Raw genomic sequence first — 27,800 nt, 5'->3', positions numbered from 1 at the left:
GCAAGGCCGCAGTGTGTAAGCGCTGTGCGCAGATCGTGGGTCTTCTTACCCCTGCTGGGTCCGGCCATCAGTTCGCAGTGGGTGCCGCCATTTTCTACGACGTGGTGGTGTAGAGGTGTCTGGTCGCGGTTATACCCCGTGAAGGCGTCTGTGCGATGGGCTCTTGCCCCCGATGGCAGCTGCGCTGGAGGCCGTTTCCCGGGGGGCAGTCCGCAGGTGGCTGAATGTCACTCACCGCGTAGGGCGCCCGGTCGTGGCCATACAGGTCTGTGGCTGTGCGGCATTGGTGTCTCCGGTCTTGGGGGCCCCGCTCGGGTCCCAGGCCTCTTCACTGCTCCTGAGTCCGGCGGCCAGTGTGTGGTGGGCATCGGCAGAAGCGCAGGAGGCCTCTGAGGTGCCAGGTCGCACCGCGTCTCGTTCAGGGGCTCCTGAAGCGGGCCGTCCCCTACCGATGGTAGCGGAGGGGGTCGGAGGCCCACACTCGTAGATGGTGCGGTGCAGGCCGCTCTCCGGGAAGATTGCTGCTAAACTTGAGATGGGCTCCCACCTGGTGCCTCTGGCTTGGGTCGTCCTCCCGGGGACCGTGGTGGTCAGTAGCCCCTCACTGTGTGTGCCTCGGGACACGGGCCGTCTGCAGGGCTCCGGGTCTTTTCGCTCTCGCTGGGTTCGGCCCTCACTGTGCGGTGGGCACCGCCATTTTTATCGCGGGGCTCGGAGGCGTCTGGCCGCCGCGGCCTCCAGCAAAGGCGGCAGCAGCCATGATTTCGGCCTCACACGGTTCCGCCGATGAAGTCCTGTGGTACCGAAGCTCCGGTCTCAGTGGACCCCGGGCATGATGTCGAGTTTTTGGGTAATTAGCACGGGTGGCCGTGAGGAGCTCTAGGGGAGTGTGTCTGCCATCTTGTCCAGCTCAGCCACACCTCCTTCAGCATTTTGTACCTCGATCTTGTGTGCAGCTGTTCAACTATCACATCTGTGCAATGTGAATAAAGTCAGTTACTCCTGTTGTCTGTTGTACTTGCTGATTAAAGATATTTTTGTGTGTGCATTTGGTAGCCTGTTCCCCATGCTCTATGTGTCACTTCAACATTGTCAAGCTCTTTGACCGCATCACATTTTTAAACAGGGGTAACAGGGTATTCAGTCCATTCAGAGACTGATACTTGTGTTATCTGTGTTGGCTCTTTTACCTGTCATGCAGTTCTATTTTGAGTGGTTTGGTGTTGTTGGCTACGTTGTTGCCATGTCAGGTTGGGGTAGACTGCCAGCACAGGGTGTGATGCTGTGCACAGATTTGCATGCAGGCTGGGCACTGTCATGATGTATGTGTATTATTCCTGTATATGTGCCCAGCTGTGTATGTGTATGGTAATCCTGTGTTGGCCCTTAGTCCTGGTCCCCTGGCATACATGAGATATGTGCTCTTGGGTGGTGAGGAGGTATGCAGTGTGAAGGGTATGATTTTGTAGTGGGTGTGGATGTGTGTGTGCCCCTGGATTGTGATAGCCTCACATGTGTTAGCCAGGAGTTCTGTGCCTGTTGTTCGGATTGTCCTGCCCTGTGTAAATGATGGTATGCACTTGTGTGAGTTGTCTATTGTGCACTGTGCAGTGTGTTGATGTGTCCATGCAGTTCTGTGTGACTCCTCATTTTAGTTTTTGTCACTTATGAGTGTGCAAAGCGTGTGACTTGCACATCAGTGTTGTGTTTGTTTGATCATCAAAGTGTGTTGAGTGTGTTTGTGTGGACTGTTTGGCCCTGTGGCTCCTCACTGGCATTGTGTGTGACTTTCTCTTGCACTGCAGGTGCCTTTTCTCCTCCTGTATGGCATGGTGTGTGGTGTGATGCCATCCCCTATGTGTGCCACTTGTGCCTAGCCATTGTGGCTCTGCATTCCCTCTATTTATGTATGGTACACACCTCACATGTCGAATGGTGACATGCAAGTCAGTTGATTTTGATGTCAGTTGTCCCCTTTGTTTACATGCGTATATGCCTCCCAATCCCTTCATTTGTGAGACTGTGCCTTGTTGTGAAGTTTTTAAGCCAAGAGTGCTGTCCCACTCTGGACATGACCTCATTGTTTTATGTGTGATGTTCTTGTGCTATTCATCAGTGTGGATTGCCCTTGTGCACTTGAGCTGTGTGTGCTGCCCAGTGCTCTGGTGTAGCTGGTTGGGCTCTTGTATCGCAGAGTGGCGCATCCTGTTGTTGTTGTGTTGGGTGTCTGTGTGTTGGCTGTGGTGTATCTTCACTTCCTGGGTGTGCTGTTGTTTTTGTGCTGTGCTGATTTGTGGTGTGTGTTTTGAGGTTGTGTCAGTCATGTCTGTGTGTAGCTGGTGTGCACATACTGCCTGTTGTGCATACAGTGTTGTTGGTGTGTGGGCTTGGTATTGCCTGATGTGCATCCCCTGATGTCCTGTGGTGTTTGTAGATTTGTGCTTGCATGTGCATGTGTGGTTTGTTTGATGTGGCACAGTAGTTCTGTCCAGGTGCAATTCTTGTGTGATTTGTGGTATGCTGTGTGTGTTTTGTTGGTGAATGATGATGTTGTACAGTGATGTTGTGTTTGTACTCCCATTACCTTTCCACAGTTAGGCTGGCAGGGTATGTCGGCTTCTGTTGGGGTTGTGTGTGTGTTCCTGTGATGTTTGTGTGTAGTTGTGTGCAGGCAACTGTTCAGGCTACCCTGTGTGTGTGTGTGTTATGTTTGTGGATACAGCAAGGGTGTGTGTGTATTTGTTTGTGTGTGTATGTGCTGTGAAGTATTGTCAACCTTCAGTGTGTGAGGCACAGGTGTTGTGTGTTCCTTCTCAGCCACTCCTGCAGAGTCTGTCTCCCTGGTTGTCTGTTGGGTGGTGCAGGGTGTGTATTGTGCTTGCTTGTTCCTGTGCTTGTTGCTGTACATGGTGGAGCCCAGGATGGGCACATGGACTGTGACTTGCTGGGATGTGTTGATGTGTGGTTGGGGATGGTGTGTCCCTGTGGTGTCTGTACCCTGCCCATGTCTTGTTGTGGCCTTGCCTTAGGCATTTTGCGCATGTGTTGACCGCTGCGGTGACGTGACCGGGAGCGTGACATTGCTGCTAGTTCACGATTGATGTGTGTCCCGGATGCAGAGGGGTGACTTGTTTTCAGGTTGGTGATGTAGGGGTGCCCTTGCGGATGTGTTGTGACCCCCAGCAGGGTGTCTGTGGTGGAGTTGGACCCTGTGTCAGCCTGTGTGTTGTGTGTTGTATTTGTGTATTAGTGCACCTGCGGTGTCGTCCGCGGCGGCCCTGTTGCTGGTAGTGCAGTAGCAGGTACATGACCGGATGCATATGTAGGGCTGGGTACATGGCGTTCATGACCGGGTGGTGATGACCGGGTCTGTGCTATTGCCCTCCGCTATCAAGTTTCCGCCGTGTCTGGTTGGGGTGTGTCTGCCTGTTTGGGCCATCCTAATTTGTGGAGCCGTACGTACGTCATTCCGCACGGCGGTGAGTCTCCATTGGCTTCCACCGCCGCTGTGGCGCGCGCACTTTGATGGCGGTGCACGCCGCCCCACGGCCGACGGGAAATTACCTATATTTTGCTATACTAATATAGCGATGTGAGTTCCGCTACTTGCAGGCGGAAAAAGGCGTTTTTCTGCCCTGTCAGCACCGCTGTGGTGCCATCGCACGACATCCTAATGGACCCCTAAGTTGTGAAACTTCAAATAAAAGGGAATTTTTCTATTTAGCACTTCTGCAACTTTTCAAGCCTTGGCATAGTGAAGCGGAATTACTTGGAGAGTTTGACTGCTATGAAGATTCTTTTAATGCATCTAAAGATAACATTCATTGCACAATTTTCCCTACTTATCTGCAAATATTAAATGAATGAATTTAACAAGAAACTACTATTGCAGCTGAAATAGCTAGAGACAGTTCTCATGATAGTCAGAGTTCTGCTCTACTATGTCACGATCCACTAGGACAATCAGTTCTTGAAAGCGAAGCAGCAATAGCCATGAGTGAAGTAGAAACAACAATGCAACAAGCACAATAGGATGTTATTGGTTTGAGAAAGTTGAAAGAACAACTGAATACTGAACAAAAAGAAATATATCAGCAAGTGACACTACAGATTCAGCAGGTTTACTACATGAAAAAAGAATGCTAATGTACATCATTTAAACCTATTTGAATATACATTAGTGGTGAAGCTGGAACAGGCAAAAGTTTTTAAATCAAAGTTTTGACCAGTTATCTACACAAAACTACTAGATGTCATTTATCTTATGTTGTAACAGCTCCAACTGGATTAGCTGCACACAACATTAAAGGGATTACTTTACCTCAATTACTCATGCTACCAGTTGAACATGAAAATAAATTGGAATATCACAAGCTATCTAGAGAAGCTTGTTATGAAGTTTCAAGATTGCTAAAGAAAATTAAACTTCTGGTCATTGTGAGGTGAGCGTGGTCTCAAACTTAATGCTTGTCTCTGTACACTTGAGAATGCAACAGTTTTTAAAAAGAGGTTATGATCTTCTATTTGGAGGAAGACATGTAATTGTATATGGCGACCTACTACAACTTACTCCTGTGAAAGGGCAACCTGTTTTTAAAACACTTGTCCATGAAGATACTAGGAAATCTTTGGGAAGTAATGGAAATGTTAAAATTTGGTCTGATTTTGAATATAAAGAACTTACTAAGAATACACGACAAGCAAATGATGAACATTATGGAAAAATTCTTCAAGATATAAGAATTGGTGTTTTGACAAAACATGGCAAAGAAGCTTTACAAAGTCGGCTACTAACAAACTTGTTTACAAATGAAAACATTGCACCTGAAGTAATGTACAAATAAATTGAAGAAAAGAAGTCTATAGTTTGCCTAATGCCAACACTGCAAGATTGTTCTACATTCAATCAAGAACTTTTGAAACTGAAAAACAACCAATAGTGAAAATGGAAGCCATTGATAAAATGTAACACGAAGGAGCTACTATTCTTCTCTCAGAGAAATGACAGTTAAAATAGGATTCTTTGAGAAATCTGTATCTAAGCCTGCAGGTTTAGAAAAGACTTTATATGTATGTGTAAACTGTTGGGTAATTTAACGGCATAGTTTGGACGTAGAAAGAGGTTTAGTAAAAGGAGCAATAGGCAAAGTTGTTGAGTATGTTAATTATGAGAAGAGAGATGGAATTACATTTTTTAAGGTTATATTTGATCATATTGAACAGGTAAAACGAATTGGACGTTGTGCGGTTTGTTTTTTGCTTGCAAAACACTTGTATGTTCCTAGAAAACAGTTTCCTCGTTCTTTAGCATATGCAGTAACCATTCATAAATCAAGGTTTAAGTGTAGACAGTGCTTTGGTATATATAGGAACTACAGTGTTTAAAGAAGGCATGGCATAGGTTGCATTGTCTCGAGTAAGAACATTAGGTGGTGTTTATTTGATTGATTTTGATGAGAAAAAGGTTAGTGCTGATGCAAATTGTGTAAGAGAGTATAATCGGTTAGGTAGACTGTATGCTCCTAACTTAGGTGAATATCCCATATATGAAATACGTGTAGTATGTCATCAGGAGTGCATTGCGGACGCATCAGTTATTGTTAGCTCAACTAACTATAACGGCTGAATTTCTGTAGTTTTGTACGATTGAAATGTCCAACTAACTATAACCTCCCTGAAACCTGTGGTTTTTTTCAGTAAGTTTCTACGGTTTTTTAAATGCTAATTTCTAACTATAACAGCCCTGAAACCTATGGTTTTCTCAGTGAATTTCTAAGGTTTTTTAAATGAAAATTTCTAACTATAACGTCCCTGAAACCTATGATTTTTTCAGTGAATATATATATCTCCTTGTGCTCGGGATTGAGGGCGACATCAACGAATAAATAGATGCCAATCCTTAACCACTTCGTGTCCGTGCTTCCTTCCATGGTGTCACTGTGGGAGGTGGATTGTTTGGTTCATATCTATATATATATAGAGAGCGAGAGACAGATAGCTGGATATATATATATATATATATATATATATATATATATATATATATATATATATATATATATATATATATATATATATATATATATATATATATATATATATATATATATATATATATATTCACTGAAAAAACCATAGGTTATAGACCATATATAGTTAGGAATTAGCATTTACAAAACCTTAATTTACTCGCACAAAACCATAGAAATTTGCATATATAGTTAGTTGCAATAACTATATATCACGCACCCGCAATCCACTGCTGATGATGTCACATATTACATCATTCATGACATGGTCAGTGACATCACTGATGACATCACTGATGACATCTCAAATGACATCACTGATGACATCTCAAATGACATCACTGATGGCATCACTGATGACATCTCAAATGACATCACTGATGACATCACTGATGCCATCTTAAATGACATCACTGATGACATCATTCATGTGATAATACGATGAAGCTCTTCAGACTCTAATATAACCTTAGATCCACTCAGTGTAAACAGACACTCACAGACTGTCACTCATCCGTGGAGTTACTCACACACCTAGTCAGTCATGCAAAGTATCAATCACACCTCCATTTCCTCAACTATACAGTTATACACACCTTACTAATTCAAACATATTCTAACACATATTTACTCTCTTATACAATCTCTCATACAAGTTCACAATGATTCATAAAGCCACTCTCACATTCACTGGCTCTTATGCTCAGTTATTTATATATGTCAACTCTCACATGGACTGTGTTTTACATATGTACTTACTTTGACATGTAGCACTGAGATATCCATTCACTCACCAATACACTCATGCACACAGTCAACCGCCCATGCAGCTGTTTCCACATGCACTTTTGAACCCATACATCTAGTGAATCAACTGCTCACACATCTTTGCACAGAGTCATACACCTCCCAGCCACTCATACACATACTCAGTCTCCCATACAAATACTTGGGCAACCAATGAATATCCCATATAGTTACTCATATAGCTACTGATTAACACATTCAGCAGTTTACAGAACAACAGACATAATGATGCACAAATTAAGACAGTTTAGTCACTAACCCATGCACTCAGTGAGACACATTTAATCACTCTCTCATACAGTCAGTCATGCACCTACTAAATTCTTCATCCAGACACTTATACATCCACTCTTTCTTCAATATGTAAGACATATTTAAACACACAGTCACTGGATGATGTAATCAGTGATGTCATCAGTGATGTCACTGACCATGTCATGAATGATGTAATATGTGACATCATCAGCAGTGGATTGCGGGTGCGCGATATATAGTTATTGCAACTAACTATATATGCGAATTTCTATGGTTTTGTGCGAGTAAATTAAGGTTTTGTAAATGCTAATTCCTAACTATATATGGTCTATAACCTATGGTTTTTTCAGTGAATTTCAATGGTTTTTTAATAGCAAATATGAAAAGCTGTAAAATGTCAAGTACGTGGTAGGTAAAAACATTTTCGTATTCATGCACGCTGATGTGCTTTGAACGCTGCCCCCCCCTCCTCTTTTCTTTTAAACATTGGAAGAAACAAAAAGTATTCCCTTCCATAAATAACCCAAGACTTCTATTTTGTTATGGCAAGGGAACGAAATAGAGAATAAACTATAGTTGGTCACCATGGGGTTTAAAGAAGGGATGGTTCTTCACCAGATTAGATATTTTCCCAGACCCTCATTCTCCAATGTGATGAACTAGGCTAAAATTCTTCTGGTGCCTGCACCCTGTCACAGAATATCACCCTAAAACATGGAATCTCCCAAACACCAGATTGAGTTGAACCCCACAGTAAGCCTTATTTCTTCAGGTCCTCAGAATTTCTTTTGCTTTGCTCATGGGAATTGTGGGATATAGGAGAGATAAGGTGTCACCATTAAGAAAGGGTAGTATTTAAATTTGCATATCAATTATGTTAAACCTTTTAGACATATGATATGCTAGCTTGAACTTATGCTTTACATTTGAAGCCGAATTCAACAGCTTAAGTAAGTAGGTTTTCGTAGTTGTAACTTTAAAGGGTGATCTAGCAAGCTGTAAAGATTTTCTAAAACAGTGGAGCGTATTTAGTTTTTTAATGTACATGTTTATGAAACGATTACACAAATGAAACATTTGTGAGTTTTAAATTTCCGGAGAAGTATAATTCACCAATAGCTTTCTCTGTAGATGTTTTTCCATTAACAATCCCAGTTCCATCACCCGCCCAGGATATCACTACTGTTAGTTGTCATTGTTGCTTCTGTTTTAATAAAAAATGTTTTAAGGTGTTTACTGTTTTTGTTGCGATGTATATATTTATAAGTTATTAAAGTGTTATAATCCTACTAATTTTTTATCGATTATTGCTCTTTGAGATATTCCCTGTCTACAAACAGAGAAGAATAGGAACATTCTGTCTCCCTTTGCAGATAGTGAAGGATAGGTAATGCGGACTTTTGTCCCCCGTTGTAATTCGTCATGCCTGTTTTTCTCCCCACTGATTGATTGATTGGCTGGACATTTATTGTTCAAGGAATAGTTCTTTCAAGGTATTCTCTGTTTGCAAATAACGTGGAATAGAAATATTCTGTCTAGTCTTTGCAAGTAGTGAAGGGTGGGTAATGCGGACCTTTGTCCCCCGTTGTAATCTGTCATGCCCATCTACTCCCCACTGATTGATAAACTAGTTCCACCCGGACCATTTATTAGAGGTACATCATCTGGCTCAACCGGAGGGTACCCCTAATAAAGAAGGCATATGTAAAATACGAAGTAATCACTGTATCCTGTTAAACAGAAACTTTAGCATGAAACACACTTGAAAAGGAAGGGAAAGAAATCGAACAAAATCAGTAGGCCACTGATGAGTTTTTGACTTCGCTAGAAATAAGAAACATGAAAGTGGTGAGAGAAGCCAAGCTTGACGTTACGGCAGCCACGAGGTAGCTAGGCTCCGCCACCCCCCACTGCTCCAAGCATGTCTGTCCCACCGCCCGCCACGCCCAATAACAGTGACATGAAATAGATACAAATCAGCAGATACCTACCCCCATTCCGGAAACTCCCGAAGTGCAACAGGTTCGCGGCTACGCCCATCCGGAAGACGAGGCCTTCGGCACGTGTAGGGCGAGTCCTGCTGGCAGCCGTCGGCCGGGGAGGTTGTCGCGTAAGGTGGGCCAGGAGAGGAGCCGAGACCGACGGGATCCCTTGTCCCATCCTCTTCTTTCTTCAATAATGGCTGCGACAACGGGGGGGATGTCTTGCACATGCCACCGACCCCCCCCCTCCCCTCGTATCTCCTTGTCTGGCCCCGGCTTGGTATGAGCTCCCCGTTCGGTCCTGAAGCGGCGCCCTGCAGACCACGGGGGGGATGTCTTGCCTCTGCCTCCGACCCCCCCCCCTCTTATCGCCTGGTCCGGACATCACGGATATCAATGCCAGGTGTCAGCGTGGGGTGCGCTGGGAGGGAGAGGCGGCGCAAACGTGCCTCTCCCACCCCCCCAGGTGGGGGCCCCTCAGCTGCACCCCCAACGCTCCACTCACCCAACAAAAGGTCTCGTCCACTATTGCGAGGCAATGATGCTCCGCTCACCCAGCGGGGGTCTCGTCCACTGTTGCGGTGCAACGGCGCTTCTGAGTTCAGCTAGAAAATGAGTCCTGCGTCCAGAAACGTTCTCCTCGACTTTGAAGATTCTATAAGAGCCACGGGGGCCCCCGACCCCGCAGACACCCCCGATGGGGAATGACTGCCATGATCACCCACGGAACGACCACGACATAGTCGTGGGACGTCGGCGCGCTCATGCCGGCGCCGGCCTCAGTCTTGAAATGACCAAAATCCTGCAAGACTACCAACTTGATCAGTTCCGGTGGGACACCAGTATGACCCGGTAGGAGAGATTGTTGCCTCCCACCCCACTTTGACTGATGGTTCATGTCACCAGTCCCCTCTGCTACCCTTCAACGAAAACCTTTGGACTGCCGAAAGAGGTCCCGGTCCAACCACGAGTTGGTGGAGACATTTTGACCATACTTGGACCTTCCTGACCTCACCCAAAATGGCGCCGGTACAAATGAAACTCTCAACTCCTTGTTGTGCCCCGATTGCTCAGCCTTGATATCATGAGATATGTATGCAGTTTTTAGCACATGAATTGATATGGGATAAGACTGATTATATGTTCGGACAATGAATTGATCCGGGATGGGTATTGATTATAAGTTCGAACAATGAATTGACATGGGACGGGTACTGATTACACGTTCGGACAATGAATTGATATTAAGTTCTAATGCATCATTCATTACTGTATTTATTGAAGGTTCGAATTGTCGACACTTTTGGTACTTGCTCACAATGAATTATCGATATGATTTTGTTGCACTTGTCGCACTTTTTACTATGAAATCAACGACCACTGACTCTTTTATGTGTTCCACAAATAAATACCCCCCCCCCCCATTTACAGTTCCAGCCTGCTCGGTGGCCGGCCCACGGGGTTGTAGGCCCGTATTTGTGCACCAACATTTTTATTAAAGGTTTTTGAAAAAGGAAACGTAGTTGTAACGCGTAGATTGGTAAGTTTCGAATAAATGGCCACTGTTTCCGATATATATAAAAAAAAAAAGCAGGTGAAAGGAAGCAGCTCGATTAGTTCAGGGTTAAAAAGTATAGTACGCAGAAACATTGCAAATATGAATGGTCCAGGTTTGTTGTAACTTATGTTAATAAGCGGCGACTGTTGAAAATGGCAATGTTTATGTACATAAGCGGCATTCATTTGTGTTCACCATACCCCTTGCTGTAAACAGAACGAATACCGCGAAACACTGACAGCATTATCCCGCCAGCATAGACCTATGCACGCACGCAAATGACAGCCATTTTTAGGCACCATGGCCTCTCTGCCCGTTTGTTAAACCCCCAGCACCCCTCCCGCGCACACAACTCATGCATCGACCATAAAGCCTTCTCCCTCTGCGTGACCCTGCTCTAGAAGTAACACTCCTGCTTGACCCACCCCCCCCTCATTTCCTCCCAGGAACACCCTTCCCCTCTGCTGACGAACCCCCCCCCCCCCAGCTGCACCTGGCCTCTCGACCCGGACCCAAGTCATAAGACCAAGCCTCGTGGGAGTACACCCCCCCTTTTTGCCCAGCATAACAAAACCGTGATACACCATCCGAAGTGCTCGATCTTATCGCCTGCCCAACCTTTGATCTGATCATCCCCTCCTGCCCTCGTGTCCTGTAGGAATGTCCAGCTGAGAGATCACAATCTCTTGTTACATTCAGGAGGGGGGGAATGACATCCGAGCGACTGGTATGGGAATAGGCCTGAAGCTGGGATTCCAAACATGCTTTTCCTACTTCAAAGTATCTTTATTGCAATAAGGAATGTTTGTGCATCATAAACATGTGTATAAAAGACGAAACCTCAGAGAAACTTGTTAGAGCCCCTCCTGAAGACACTATGTGCGTGTCCGAAAGGAAAGGCTCTCCTCATGAGAAATAAAACTCTGTTCTTGTGTTCCTGCTTCCAGCGCCCGTCTCTTTATTTGGTAACCGTTCAAGATGGGAACTAAGTGGCGTCTTGTGCCAGCAGCCTGGGCATCGGTTGTAATCTGGGCTGAATTTTCCTCAGCACGGGATGTGATTCTCAGGGAAGAGCAGCGCATATGGGAGGAGGTTTATGGCCCATGCATGAGAGAGAGAGCGTGGGTGACCAGTGCATGGGGGAGATGCTTGCGAGGGTGGGGAGCCATGCTGAGGATCGGCGGCGTGCAGAGAGTGGGTCTGGTCAAGGCATCTAAAATGGCTGCCGTGCACGACAAAAGTGTGGCATTGGAAAAAAAGCAAGATGGCGCAGACAATGTTTATCAATACAAATTAATTTATAACAATTATTTTTAACAATATATTTACTCGCAGTGTCAAAATGGCGGTCAACACTTCCTGATTTCCTTCGAATCGAACGTTAACAGACGTCACGATCGGCGGCGTGCAGAGAGTGGGTCTGGTCAAGGCATCTAAAATGCCTGCCGTGCACGACAAAAGTGTGCCATTGGAAAAAAAGCAAGATGGCGCAGACAATGTTTATCAATACGGATTAATTTATAACAATTATTTTTAACAATATATTTACTCGCAGTGTCAAAATGGCGGTCAACACTTCCTGATTTCCTTCGAATCGAACGTTAACAGACGTCACGCAGCAAAAAAGAAAAAAAAACGCTCACGCGCAGCCGCTGGAAGACAAGTATCAACATATATGAGCCTCCTCAACCACCCTCAGAAAACATAGGGGGTCAGGATACGTCTCCCGTACCCCCTTATACCCATTTCTCACATTGTTTTTTCTCCATCTTGTAATTTAATTAAAACGAAACACAAAATGGCGAATTCCCGTTTCGCGTCCCGATTCGCTACCCTGTTCGCGAACCGGAAAGCGCTTCTACCGAAAAAAATCAAATTTTTTTTATTTGCCCCACGGGACCCTTTAATAACCCCAACATCATTCCTAGGGGGTCAAGAGAGGTCTACCTTGCCCCCTTTCATTAAATTCCCCCTTCATTTTTCTCCTCTTCTTGTCTCTCGATCCTACCGAGAGACAAGATGGCGGCCGCACCGGACTGTTTAGTCCCAACCGGAGAGCCAATCAGCTTCGCTTCGCAAAGCTCCGTAACGCGAAAAGTTCGCGAACCGGAGCGCTACCCGGGACGCTGTCACAGATATATCTGTTTTTTAAAACGTTAATTTCTCAAAATCCACTGGAGCACATATATTGAGACCCAGCAAAGGCACATCGGGCTAAAAGTCCCTACAATTTTGCCAAGTTTCGTGCAAATCCATTCAGCCGTTCGAGCTAAAAGTGAGGCCAAACGCCCTATGGAAAAATGAATGGGAAAAACGCGTTGTGGGACCCCCTTTTTTCTCAGCCCCCCCTTGATGAAACCCCCCCAAATTTTCAGGGGCTGATCAGAAACAAAATGTGCCATTTTCCTGAAAATTTCAGCCGATTCCCTGCACAAACGCCAAAGTTATTAGACATAGAATTTTCAAAAGTTCCATAGAGAAAAAATCCTAACTATATATACCTACTGGCGACTGTCACTAGGTTATATATATATATATATATATATATATATATATATATATATATATATATATATATATATATATATATATATATATATATATATATGGATCTATATAACATGTATATATATGTATGTATGTATATATATATATATATATATATATATATATATATATATATATATATATATATATATATATATATATATATATATATATGGATCTATATAACATGTATATATATGTATATATACAGATATAGATATAGATAGCATAATGTGATGTTACAGTTGGGAATTGTAATATTATGTTACTTTTCTTTTTTTGAAAACTGCAGAGATTCTCTGGAAAAAAAAACAAAGTTTATAGGTACATCATAATTAGGTGAAAATATCATTTAAAGCATACTGTTTTATACAACAAAACCACTGAAATTCACCAGTTATATTTATCTAAAGTAACTATAACTCACACCCCCACCATGCACAGCGTTGTCAACACTGATGTAATTTCAAATGTTGCAGTGATGTTGTCAATGGTGTCATAGAACATGTCATGAGTGATGCAATATATGATGCGATTAGCAGTGATGGAGAGGACACAAGTGATAGTTACTTTACAGCACAAGTTATAGTTACTCCCCCACCTGCACCAACCACCACGTACAGCTAAAGGCCCAGCACCTAACCCCCCAGGCGAAACACTATGTTATGTAACAATGTGAACTATGTTATAGGACACCTACTGGCTTTGTCAAATGATCAAAACACCAAAATATAAAAAGCAGGGGGCCTTTTGGCTTTGTCAATGGGTTAGTACATCAAAATATATATAGTTGACCTATTGGCTCTGTCAAAATGTCACTACTAACTGTAATCAAATGTTTATTTTATAAATTCACACACTGAAAAATTTAATAACAGTGATTGTCACAACATGTTACATTTTAAAAAAAAATGTTTTTGAGCCTTTTTTGTTTTTTTAATTTTTCAGACCAGTAGAGCTTTAGACCCACAAGTGGTCCCAACACTCCAGCTGAAAAGCATACAGCTACATCTTGGAGTGCTTTAAAAAATGTTAAGTTCTCCTCAGGATATGGATTAAAAGACTAAGGAGAATTACTCTGTGTTTTTTATGTTACGAAGAGCCTAGTGTGCTCCCAGCAAAAATAATATTTGGGGGTGCTCTGCCCCTTCTAAGGACTCTACTGGGATCGAAAAAACATTAGTAAAATGCCCTTGCTGGGTATTATGGTGTGCTCCATGCCAGAGCAGTGAATAATAAAAAATTGGTTCCTGCCGCTCATTTATTCATTTTCTTTTACTTATGTTTGGGTATCAAGGAGGGCACGCACAAAATGTGTCTGTGTTGGGGAGCCTGGGGAGAGCCATTGCCCCATTTCACTAGCCACCATCAAGCATTTTTAAAAATATTTTCCAAGTGGATGCCCCGGTACCCACCTGGGGCACCCACAATATGTCTCTGCGTTGGGGGCAGCAGGGACAGCCCCAATGACCCAACTGACACTGGCAGCTCTCCACTTCACATTACTACTGCCAGGGAGTTGTGCTTCCTGCCTAGGGGAGTGTAGGAAGGAAATGCCCGCACTCTCCTGAACAGGAATCAGCAGTGCCACCGGGGGATAGGGTCCCTCGGACACTGCTCACATCAGCCCTCAGGGGATAGGGGTCGCGGGGGCCAATGTAAGAGCCAAGGTAGGAGGCTTCTATGGCCTAAGTTTAAGGATCGGCCCCAGAAAATCGGGTTTCTGGCGCCTCTCCTAATTATAATTTTCAACCCTTTGGGATGGGGTCTCGGGGTCCTGAAAGAGGCTAGTGGAGGAGAGCCACAAGTCCCATCCCCATAAACAATAGAACCGACAACCTCCTGTGCCCTGGCCTGCCAGGAGTGGGGGGGGGGGCTCATTTTGAAAATGTTCAGAAGTCCAACATTTTTTCTGTAACAGTGAGGAAAAAAATTGTTGTTTTAGCAGGGGGCGGGGGGACTTCTTGGCCTAAGGGTGAATGGTATCCCTACCCTGCTCCCCTATAAGGATTGAGTTTTCTTTTTTATTCAGTACAGTGTACTGAGTTCTCAAGTCCTCAAATGGCTGCCATCCCATCTTTGTTGATTTGGTGGCAGCCAATCATATCTTTTTTCAAGATCTGCTGGCTCTACAGCTCCTCCACAGCATTAAATATACATACATTTTGAGCTTTATTTTCTCCAAAACTACTGAATGAATTTACACCAAATCACAAAAAGCACAGTTTAGGAACCAAGATTTCGCCTTTCAGCAAAATTTCGTGTAATTCCATTCAGGCATTTTGGCAGGTATGTCAAATTTTTCTATTAAAAATTACACAAGGAACACATGCTTTGGGACATCCATTTTTCTTGCCCACCCCACTTAATGAATCACCCAGAAACTTTCTAGGAATGAGCTTGGATGGAAGAGACTTGTTTTGGAAGGTTTTGTGAAGATTCATTAAACAATGCCAAATGTATAAGCAAACTAAACTATCAATTTCGTATTGCAATGCTGTCCTAAATTGATCGACCTACAGGCAACCATATATATATGGTTAAAGTGATGTTGTAGTTAGGTGATGAAATGAGAAAAGAATTAATATTTGAAAAAATGAAAAGCCACTGACATTCGCTAGTTACAATTTAGTGAGCTAACTATAACTTGCAAACCATTCATGCACTGCTTATGACCTCACATAATAAGTCCAAATGACGTGTTAAATGGCATAATTGATGACATCTCAAATGACATCCTTCATGATACCTCTTTTTAAGTTACTCCATAAACCCTCACATCATTTACAAAGAAATAAAGTTGTTGGTAAAAAAAATATAGCTATATACAGCATACAGTACTGTGTGTACACATGTGGGAGCACAGAATGGAATTAGTGTTAGTGCTGGTGGCACATGTGGTTCTACATTCTGAAAGGCTGTGTGGTGCATTATTTACAAACCAGTAAAGTTTTATGTGCAAGTAGTATTTCATATTAAACAAGTTAAAGGCTCAGCACCCTTAATAGGGGTTGAAGAGACATATTTCAAAGTAGATTGTAGCTTAAACCCAAAGCATTTTGCATAAAGTCTGTGAGAAAAACCAAAGCTTTTATGGACGATAGATTATCCACCTGTGAATTCATGTTCGGGCATATACCCAAGTTAAATAGTTGTAACACAATGCTATAGACATATTTTATGTAACCAGGATGTTTATAAGATGTGGATGTTTAATTCCAGAACTTTGCTGAAGATTCTAAGGCATTGCAGGTTGCAGAATAATGTAGAATGTACCACTTACAGGTGATGTTGGAAAATGGCCTTGGCTGAAGAGACACCCCAAACGTTTTGCCTGCCTCCTCATCTTTTTCGTACCACCTTTTTGTTAGCTTTAGGACTCTGAGCCCTTTACCACTAATAACCAGTGTTTAAAGGCATGTACTCTCTCCTTAAACATAGTTTGATTGACATATCCACAATTGGCATATTCTATTTACCTATAGGCCACTATTAAAGTGCACTGATTGTGCCACCCACTTCAATACCCCTTTAAACATGTATCAGGCCTGCCATTGCAGAGCCTGTGTGTGCAGTTTTAAACTGCTATATCGACTTGGCAAATTACCTCTCTAGCCAGGCTCAAACTAGACTTAATACAGGCTTAATACAGTCCAAAGGCAAGTTTTTCATATCCATTTTTTTCTATTTCCAAATAGCTTTATTCGAGGTATACTCATAAAAGCACAAAACTAAGTACATTTAAATACAGCATTAAAAATTCCTAAAATAAATGATTAAAAACAATTGATCACACTTTAAATCACAGAGCAAGTGGAGGAGATAAAAAAACAATTATACAATTTGCCTTTGGATTATAAACCACATATTTAGAAGTTTAAACAATTTTAAAAATGAGCAGTACATGTAATAATCATGGTCAGAAAATTACAATGAATATTATCCAAGCTTTACCTAGGTTTGGATTTCAGCCTAATAGTCCACACCCATCCTAGGTATTTGGCCACCGCAATAGTGATATAAGGTACAGTGCTTGTAAGCATGAGCCTTTCAGCCTCAATGCTCTTACCTGTACCCAATAATGTACACATTGGGGTTAGCCAAACTCGACTAGGGAGTACATAGGCAGGACAAACAGAAAACAGATGGCCAATAGTTTCATTACAACTCCCGCTGGCAGGACAGATGTTATCCCCTGTATGGGTCTACTTTGCCTTGAGAGAGTTTAGAGGTAGTGAGCCTGCCCTAAATTGAAAATAATGCTTCCTATCTCTAGGACTAGTAATATTATCCCAATAAAATTCTAGCCTAGGAGTAAATTTTGTTTCTAGGAAGACTCCCGCCATGGAAGATGGGTCGCTCCTACTCCAAACGTTAGAAGCAGTCCACTCCCAATACTTTTCTTTCATAATGTGTTTGGATGGAAAAGAGGCCTCTACAGGGTTCTCCCACAGAATTCGCAAGCCCAAACCTATCAGGCTATTGTTAAATGCCTCTTAGCCAACTGATGTTATGAAAGGCATCAGATTTAATTACATCTAAAAAGCCTAGAGCATATGATGAGAGTTCGGGTGTCGTCCACAGCCTGCGCCAATATAAAATAGGGCGCAGCTTGGCGACATCGGTAATAGCTTTCCTACCAAAATCATATATATAAGTGGTTCGAGAGGAGTACTTTGTGGGAGACTTATGATATTGCGGAGGAACTTATTTTCAGATAGTGTTAGGGAGGCTGCCTTCTCAAACCCCCAGAGTTCGGCGACATAAAGCACGCAGCTAACAGCTTTAAATTCATAAACTTGGAGGACTGGTTTCATAGGTTTAGTTAAAGATTTTTTGAGCTCCAAGCTTATGGCTCCCACGACTTGCTGATGTTTCAAAGTTTCTAAAGGTTGTTTATTTATAAAAACACTCCCCTTAAAACTTCGCTGCGGATTAAAAGCCATTAATTTTGTTTTAGACACGTTGACTTCCAGTCCTCGAGTAGCACAAAAATCTTCAAAAATTGATAAAGCTCGCTGTAGGCCACTTGGAGTCTTAGAAATTATAAGCGTGTCATCCGCAAACATTAAAATGGGGATTTTTACACCTGCTAGTGATGGAGCATCTGTGTTCACTGCCAGCAAACAGTCCACTATACCATTAATATACAAAGAGAACAGCGTTGGTGCCATGGCACAGCCCTGCCGGACTACTCTTTCAACTGGAAACTGGGAGGTAACCCTACCCTCTCCCCCCCATTGAATACTAGCATAGTTACCCTCGTGTAGCCTCATTACCAATGTTAAAATTTCTGGAGAAAGACCTAATTCCTTCAATGTCCCCCTTAACTTATACGAGGGACAAGGTCAAAGGCTGCACGTAGGTCAACAAAGGCAGCATAAAGGCTGCCCTTGCCCAATGCCACCGTCTTCCAATATAAGAGAATAAAATGAAAGACCTGATCAATAGTGCTAGTATACTTGCGAAAACCCGCTTGGAAGGGGGACGGTATACTATTCTCATCAATCCAGTCTAGGATTTTATTCAGGATGAACCTCCCGACAACCTTCTGTATCGTGTCGATTAAGCTGATCGGTCTATAGTTTCCCGGTTGGGTTTTATCTCCTTTTTTGTATACTGGGATTATCACAGCCCCTTTCCAGGAGGACAGGATTGGGGCACCCTGGGCCGTGACATTAGCCATTAACTTAATATATCTGCTCCATCGTTCTTTGTCGTGTAAAAACACATCTGCAGGGACACCATCCGGTCCCGGCGCTCATATCATATCCTATTAATGAAAAATTCTTAAATTAGTTGTTCACTACTGCAAGGCCTATCCCTCCTATAGGTTAATATTGGTATTACCGTATTACATCTTTTAAGCGTAATTTCCAGTTGGGAAGAGATGGGACCCCCTAGTTTAGAATCACAATTTATGGTGAAATTAGTTTCTCTGAATACAGTCTGGGATAGGAGGCAGCTGTGCTTTATGCATTCCCTCTAGACAGCCACACAAAAAGGGAGTTTAGGTGCGACTGATAGCAATCCTGTGCAGGATGGGAGGGAGGAGCAGACACTTTTACCTCAATAGGCTGTGTCCTGTCCCCATACGTAGAGCTGCACACCCCCTGTAGTGTTTCTGGAGACAGAGCTGGGAGGGACGTCGTAAGTGCACTTCAAAGCCCCTCTTTGAAGTCACCTACACTTCAAATGCACAACTAGGTATAACTCTGCCAGGAGGAAGGACTTCTGTGCTGCTATAAGGACTGCCACTCTGCTGGACTGCTGCTCTGGAAGAACTGCTTTTCTGCTGTGCTGCACTGCTGCCTGTTACCCTCTACCCTGCTGAGGAAGAACTGGACTCTTTGACTTGAACCCAGAGTGCTCTCCACTGGCATACTGGCTTGCCTCCTGTTTTAAGACTCAGGGATATCAAAGTCTTACACCCTGCTCCTGTGCCTGGTCCATTGGAAGTGGATCCAGGTGCTTGCTCCAGTGGAAATGATGCAACCTCTGCTGCATGAAGCAGCATACAACAATAGAAGGGGGCTCCCCGTAGGGTTTCTTAGAGATATATAGGCAGGCCAAGGGGGGAGAAAACCACTGTATAGAGAACAATAGAAGGTACCCTGCCACTTATTTATAGAGGTCCCAGCTAGAGGATCCTATTTTGATAAAGAAAGGGGGTGATTAGCCCAGCGGCTGAGGCTGCACAGGACAAAATTAGGTCATTCCAAACAGATTCAACAACATGTTGTGAAAAAATACATATTTTTTTATTATTTTTCTCTTTTTAGATATATCCAAATGACATACATGTAAAAATGTATATATTCACTGATTGTTCAAAAAACACAAAAACAAAAACAAAATGTTTTTTTCAGATTAAGATCATGAAGCAGCATAGACACATCAATGCTGTTGCAGGAACAGAACCCCCATCTGGCATTTGGAGCCAGCGTATTGCCATGAGAACCAATGCATCGCAGTGACAGTCTGTGGATGCATTCCCTTGACTGCGTGTAAAATCCTGGTGCATCGTATTTGGTACCAACTCTTATCAGAACGGCACTTCATCTTCGGAACTGGGACCTCGTCATCACTGGGTGGAGAAAAGTGATGCATCACCTCGACAGTGGGATCGACATCTGCGCATCACTTCATTGCACCCCGATCTCTCTGTGTCAGCCAGTATCAAGGTAGTATGGCTCAGCGGGCCTTGTGTGGCTTCTGATTCTGGCCCACACTCCATCACAGTTGGGCTGAACTCTTGACGTTGGCCCGGTCCGGTGCGACCAGATAACCCCATATGCATTATTGCTTCTAGGAGCTTTTTTCATTTTTAATCTTTAAAAATTCATATCTTAACTTCTACTCATTGGATTTTTGTCATTTTGGTCTTGTTTTATTTATAAAATTATTAATCTATTAAAGAATGAATGAATGAATGAATGAATGAAATCTAATTTGTATAGCGCTACTAAGCCCAATGGGCGTCAAGGCGCCTAACCAAAAAGAAGCTAGCTGGAACAAATATAATCTCTTACTGGTAGGCCTTGATAAAGCACCAAGTTTTGAGCGCTTTTTTAAAGAGGGACAGAGACGGTTGGGCCTTAATCTCCAATGGGAGGGCATTCCACAACCGAGGGGCAACGATGGAAAATGCTCTGCTGCCCCATCTGACCTTCCTCGCGCGGGGAACTTCAAACAGATTCATCTCCGAGGATCCGAGAGTCCTACTGGGAACATGGTGGGTTAGAAGAGAGCCCAAAAGATCCTAAGGACCAGCCGAAAGAGCTCTATAGGCCAGGCACAAGAGCTTAAATGAGATCCTCAGTTGAATGGGAAGCCAGTGCAGGCTCTAGGTAACTAGTGTGGAGTCTTTTTGTGGTGTTTTCACTGTGTTACTGTTTGAAGTGTTGCACAAATAGTTTAGACATTGTCTTTTAAATGAAGCCTCCCTGCTCTGCGCAAGCTACCAGAGAATGAGCACAGGTTAATTTATGGTGTGTATCTGACTTACCCTGACTAGGATCTTGGTTCCAGCTTGGACAGGGTGCATACCTCTGCCACCCAGAAACCCAATTTCAAAACAGGTGGGTTAACTAGCACTGGGGTTTAAATTATGGCTCTAAGGTTGCATTCTTTTGTACCCATCACAGGATTGTGTGTTGTGTATTTGAACAAATTAAAGAATATAACAACAGTTTCAGGCCTGGGCACAGCATGGAAACAGCCCTTATGAAAGCCATAGATGAAATATTAGCAGCCTTAGACAATGGAGGCTCGTCCGTTCTTGTTCACCTCAACATGTCCACAGCCTTTGATACGGTTGATCACAAGATATTAATTAATAGGCTGGCTGGCTTATCCCTCCTTACCTCCTTCTTGTCTCATAGAGAACAATCTGTAGCCTTGTATGCTTTGAGTCCCTTTGTTTCTCACTTCCTTGAGGGGTCCCTCAGGGATCCTCGCTTTGTGCCACTCTTTTCAATATTTATGACTCTGAACTAGCCTACATAACCAAAGCTTTTTACTTTTCTATTACTTCTTACGTGGATGATACTCAAATTGTTGTGTCAGCCTTCACATATGATCCTGGAATGTAATCTCAATTTCAGGACTGCATGAGAGCAATCAGCTCGTGGATGAACAGGGACTGCCTGAAGCTTTCCTCTGGTAAAACAGAGGTAATAACATTTGCCAATCTTTCACCGCTCCAGTGCCCAAGGCAAAAAACCTAGACATGCTCATTGACAGTAAGCTTAACTACGGCGCTCAGGCCTCAGCTGTGGTCTCCTCATTCTTTTACACCCTCAGGATGATAAAGAAAATTCTGCCCTACATTTCAGCTAACACAAAAAAATAGTCCTCACCGCCCTAGTGCTATCCAAGCTAGACTACTGGAATGACCATTTTATGAACCTCCAGAAAAAATACACCAACAAACTTCAAAAACTTCAAAAATTTGCGGTCAGAATGACTTTAAGCTTGCCTAAGTCGGGGTTGCTAGAGGGCGCTCTGCGGAATGGCTTCACCCTAGTGCTGCTCCGCCGGCCGGAACCAAGATTAGCATATTTGGCCAAAATGTAAGCAGCAAAAGAATAAAACTTGACATCGGAATATGAATGCCAGCAGGAGATGTGCTTTGATGGTGTAAGGACACTCTGAATTTAGAGAAACGCAGAGTGAACCACACGCGACTCTGGGCTTCCCGGCCGAAACAAGATGGTGGTGCGGGGAGTCGCTTAGACCGTAGTGGAGCTGAACAGCTGAAGAGCCCAACCATTCCCAGGACCTGCAGAGAGGTGGAAGTCACTGCGTACAACTAGCGATACCAACAGAATGGTCTGCATGCAGAATGCTTGCTGCATGCTTGCTACATAACAGCTGAGTGGTTTCACAAAGCGCAGGGCAGTAGAATACGTCAATGCTAAATGCTGGCACGTCAGAAATGTATCTGGTGCACTCATTGGGAGCTTAATACATGCAGCGCAACTACCCTGCACTCACCTAGCAGCACAGTGTCACCACTTAATAGATCGAATCACTGGGATCACGTATATTTGGTGTGGCCCTGGGTGTCGACATAGCGTCCGCAGCATAAAGCAGGAATCGCAGTAAAGCCTCAGCCATCTTGCCCTCTAATGTATAGATCAGAGCACAAGGGAAACCCTGACGTAAATAACCGCAATACCACCCAAGAAGGTGCCAGCATTAAAACGAAAGGCTGGACCACATAGGTCATCGTCTTGCTTAAATGTTGTAGGATGAGCCATACATTGCCTCTCATACAACAGCGCTAAGTATAACTGGAAATAATCAGAGTATGAGTGCCTATGCACATTCTGCTGACTCGCTGCAACAAGGGACACAATGGCAAGTGGCTTCTGCACATAAACAGGCACTAACCGATACCATGGGGAGGCGCATAAATTGAATTGCGCCCATCACTTTATTTAAAAAATGGGCAGCGATGAGGTCACATGGCTTTCAAACTAGAAATATATGCACCACCACCACTAATGCTGTCCAAGTGACTTAGTGCCCAGTGTACTGTATATTATCGCCAGACGCACATTGCAAGAAGACATGCAAGCCAGGACTTAATCTGCACAACATATATCCAGCCACGAATTTCGTAAGCCTGACCCATACCATAATGGGCAAGACAGATAAGCAACAGCCGAAAATCTCTTTTGAAAATCGCTGCACAACTAAGGCAACTTCCACGCACTTGGACACTGAACTGGATACTGCACACTAAAGATGCAAACATGGAGGCCGCACTACAAGCTATTCAACAAAGTCTGCAAGCTATAGACGGTAAGATTGACACCTTAACTATCTGCGTAGATAACATGGCGGCTAACCTTGATAATCAAGGGGAACGCCTGGATGCAGCAGAACAGACAAATCAGGTGCAACAGCTAAGAAATGTTCGGATATGGCGAAACTTTTAGAGGGTATACAAAATAAGAATGAGGACTTAGAAGCGAGATCACGCCGCAATAATATACGCATAATGGGCGTGCCCGAAAATACAAATACTGGACGACTAGAAAACTACGCGGAAGGCATGTTGCACGATATATTTAGAGCAGAAAAATTCTCACCCGTACTGATCGTTAAGCGTGCACACCGATCACTGGTGACAAAACCTCCTCCAGGTGCTCCCCCACTGCCCATTATAGCCCGTATTCTGAATTACAGAGATCGAGTTTCGATCCTGCGATTAGCACGAGATAAGCAGCGCATACAATATCAAGGTAACAACATCTCATTTTACCCTGACTTTACAATAGCAGTGCAAATAGCACAAAAAGAATTCATGACAGTAAAGAAAAAGCTGTGCAACATGGAAATAGACTACTCAATGTTGTATCCACACTGAAAGCCATGCAAGAATACCTAAAGAAAATCTCCACAAGACGGAAATCTCTGGAGCACACTCAGTCATCTCCACAGTCCGAATGAAGTAAGAGATAGGCAATGGTATACAGTAGAGACGATAACAGGGACTAATGGACACATGTTCACAGGATGAAATGACAGCTAGATGGCATGCTGAAGACTATGTAAAGTAGGATCTACGCTATGCGCATATAGCTGGGGTGCTGGAGGCTGTGCACGGACAACAGGACACTGTTTTGCTCGATGTGTGCAGAATACTCATGTTCTTTCAACTTGTACAAAAGGGGATGATGGACGGAGCGCTTGAGCAAATCAAACACTCACCCCTAGTCAACCGATCTGGGTTCAATCCATCACCATTCTTTAGCCCACTCAGCCACCCCAGTTCAAACATGGCCATGTGCAAATCAGTCTGACCCTGTGCCTCATGGGAACAGTCCAGCCCGAACTGCCAAGCCATGTCTTCCCTGGACCGGAAACAAACATCCTGGGACCGGTTTCGGATTCATAATCCTCATCAGCCAGGCTATCTTGAATCCAGTGGCCAAGTGAGCAAGGGACTCACGTCTGAGCATACCATGCCAACTTAGGGTGAACAAAGCGATACAATAGGGGATGATGGACGGAGCGCTTGAGCAAATCAAACACTCACCCCCAGTCAACCGATCTGGGTTCAATCCATCACCATTCTTTAGCCCACTCAGCCACCCCAGTTCAAACATGGCCATATGCAAATCAGTCTGGCCCTGTGCCTCATGGGAACAGTCCAGCCCGAACTGCCAAGCCATGTCTTCCCTGGACCGGAAACAAGCATCCTGGGACCGGTTTCGGATTCATAATCCTCATCAGCCAGGCTATCTTGAATCCAGTGGCCAAGTGAGCACGGGACTCACGTCTGAGCATACCCTGCCAACTTAGGGTGAACAAAGCGATACAAAAGGGGATGATGGATGGAGCGCTTGAGCAAATCAAACACTCACCCCCAGTCATATGATCTGGGTTAAATCCATCAACATTCTTTAGCCCACTCAGCCTCTGTCCATTAACTGTGGTTTTTGCATTTGTCACCCCGAGTGGGATGGGTATGCTCAGACGTGAGTCCCATGCTCTCCACAGCACTGGATTCAAGCAAGCCGGGCTGAAGACGGCTGGAATGCCAGAAGCAGGTCCTCAGAAGCTTGTTTCCGGTCCAGGGAAGGCATGGCTTGGCAGTTCGGGCTGGATTGTTCCCATGAGGCAAGGGTCAGACTGATTTGCATATGGCCATGTCTGAACTGGGGTGGTGTGGAGTGCAAAAAAACGATGGATTTAGGCCCAGATCTCTGTACTGGGGTGAATGTATGACATTGTTCTGCATTCTGTCCATCAACTGTGGTTTTTGCATTTGTCACCCCGAGTGGGATGGGTATGCTCAGACGTGAATCCCATGCTCTCCACTCCACTGGATTCAAGCAAGCCGGGCTGAAGACGACTGGAATGCCACAAACCGGTCCTCGGAGGCTTGTTTCCGGTCCAGGAAGGCATGGCTTGGCAGTTCAAGCTGGACTGTTCCCATGAGGCACAGGGTCAGACTGATTTGCATATGGCCATGTCTGAACTGGGGTGGTGTGGAGTGCAAAAAAACGATGGATTTGGGCCCAGATCTCTGTACTGGGGAGAATGTATGACATTGTTCTGCATTCTGTCCATCAACTGTGGTTTTTGCATTTGTCACCCCGAGTGGGATGGGTATGTTCAGACGTGAGTCCCATGCTCTCCACACCACTGGATTCAAGCAAGCCGGGCTGAAGACGGCTGGAATGCCAGAAACCGGTAATCAGAAGCTTGTTTCCGGTCCAGGGAAGGCATGGCTTGGCAGTTCGGGCTGGACTGTTCCCATGAGCACAGGGTCAGACTGATTTGCATATGGCCATGTCTGAACTGGGGTGGTGTGGAGTGCAAAAAAACGATGGATTTAGGCCCAGATCTCTGTACTGGGGTGAATGTATGACATTGTTCTGCATTCTGTCCATCAACTGTGGTTTTTGCATTTGTCACCCCGAGTGGGATGGGTATGCTCAGACGTGAGTCCCATGCTCTCCACACCACTGGATTCAAGCAAGCCGGGCTGAAGACAGCTGGAATGCCAGAAACCGGTCCTCGAAAGCTTGTTTCCGGTCCAGGGAAGGCATGGCATAGCAGTTCGGGCTGGACTGTTCCCATGAGGCACAGGGTCAGACTGATTTGCATATGGCCATGTCTGAACTGGGGTGGTGTGGAGTGCAAAAACAACGATGGATTTAGGCCCAGATCTCTGTACTGGGGTGAATGTATGACATTGTTATGCATTCTGTCCATCAACTCTGATTTTTGCATTTGTCACCCCGAGTGGGATGGGTATGCTCAGACGTGAGTCCCATGCTCTCCACTCCACTGGGTTCAAGCAAGCTGGGCTGAAGACGGCTGGAATGCCAGAAACCGGTCCTCGGAAGCTTGTTTCCGGTCCAGGGAAGGCATGGCTTGGTAGTTCGGGCTGGACTTTTCCCATGAGGCACAGGGTCAGACTGATTTGCATATGGCCATATCTGAACTGGGATGGTGTGGAGTGTAAAAAAACGATAGATTTAGGCCCAGATCTCTGTACTGGGGTGAATGTATGACATTGTTCTGCATTCTGTCCATCAACTGTGGTTTTTGCATCTATCAACTCGTACAGCAGTAATGCAGTATATCTGCAAAGTTACGTTTTGGTTTGTAAATGTTATGGTATTAAAAATAAGGTATTTCACTGTTAAGAAGACATGGTATGTACAGTAAAGCAAATTATGTATGTCCAATGTGCACTATGGACAAAATGGACTCGTCTGCACAATTCACTGGTCGGCAGTATCTCCTCCGCGTTAATGAGAAGGATACAGGCCAAACCGAGAAAGTAGATTCTGGTCATATCTGCCATACAGATGAGTACGCGGGCACCTAGCGGCCCCACTACGGGTGTTCCCCGAATCAGTTATGCAGTTGAATGTTTTCTCAAAACGGGTATGTCTATGGCATGATTGGGATGCTAAAGTGGGTGGGGGGAATGGGGAAAGTTTGGTTTAACAGGTAATCTTGTGCAAGATACAGTACTATATGTAATAGTTATTAAGGTAATTTAAAGCTGCAATAATGTTGATTACTTACATTACAAAACTACCATCTCAAGTTATATAGATCATTGATAAGGGGAAAGAGTAAAAACACTGCTATGAATGCTAAAAAAAGGAGCTGCACAGATCCGGCTACTAACCTGGAACATACGGGGTCTGAATAGTTCAAAGAAAATATGGCAGATTATTGCTTATTGAGACAGACACCAGGTTGAAATAGCTATGATGCAAGAAATACACTTGGTAAAACTGACATGTGTAAGATTGGTAGCAGTGGGCAGAAGCAATATTAGTATCATCTTACTCTTCTTATTCAAGGGGTGAATTACTATTAATTAAAAAAGGGGTACAATTTACCATAGAGCACACTATCACAGACGAGCAAGGGAGGTATCTCATTGTTACGGGACATCTGCAAGGTCAATACCGAGGACATATTAAGGTATATGGTCCAAATTTAGATGACCCTGAGTTTTGCTAAAGCATATAGAGGAAATTAAGAGAATTACCAGACATGGAGCTACTCTGGGGAGGGGATTTCAGTGTGTCACTAAATGAAGACCAAGATAGGTCAGGTACCACAAAAGAACCACAA

The sequence above is a fragment of the Lissotriton vulgaris genome, chromosome 4_1 (genome assembly GCF_964263255.1).
Source record: "Lissotriton vulgaris chromosome 4_1, aLisVul1.2, whole genome shotgun sequence".
NCBI classification, from domain to species: Eukaryota; Metazoa; Chordata; class Amphibia; order Caudata; family Salamandridae; genus Lissotriton; species Lissotriton vulgaris.
Note: the sequence above shows the minus strand (reverse complement) of the source record.